Below are 583 nucleotides of genomic sequence, written 5' to 3' on the forward strand. Positions count from 1 at the left end.
AGTAATAAGATCAGTACATACATGGCCCAAGGTGCCACCTCGCAGTAGTACCTCCTCTCAGGCAAAAAAAATTGAAGAAAACTGATGAATCCAGAAGCAAGATTTTTGCTACTAATTTCTCTGCAGTATAAGACAAGCTCGCAAAATAAAGACTGCCGTACTGCTGTGTCATTCATTACACTGTAACGAGTTCACGAGACCTGCTGATGTGAGAGGACATTACTGTAGAAGTAAAGTTTTTCCACATATATTTCTGTAAATGCTACTAAGGAATTCGCCTGATCAGATACAATAATTACAACCTGACAGGATACAAAATTACCATTTGTATTTTATACATAGATTTAAAAAACAAATGTATGACAATGCACTAATCTTTTTAGTTCCTTTGGTAATATTCTCCACAAATTTCACATCTTTTGGTACAGCATTTTTTAGCCTGGGCAGGAAAAAGTTAAAACATTACAGCCGAGATCATACTGTGTCCTATGAACATAAAATTCCATTTTTCTGAATTATTCTAAGTCGTCGACAGAAAATGTATAAGGAAAATAGGGTAACACGGTGAATTAAATAATACATA

The sequence above is a fragment of the Schistocerca cancellata genome, chromosome 12 (genome assembly GCF_023864275.1).
Source record: "Schistocerca cancellata isolate TAMUIC-IGC-003103 chromosome 12, iqSchCanc2.1, whole genome shotgun sequence".
NCBI classification, from domain to species: domain Eukaryota; kingdom Metazoa; phylum Arthropoda; class Insecta; order Orthoptera; family Acrididae; genus Schistocerca; species Schistocerca cancellata.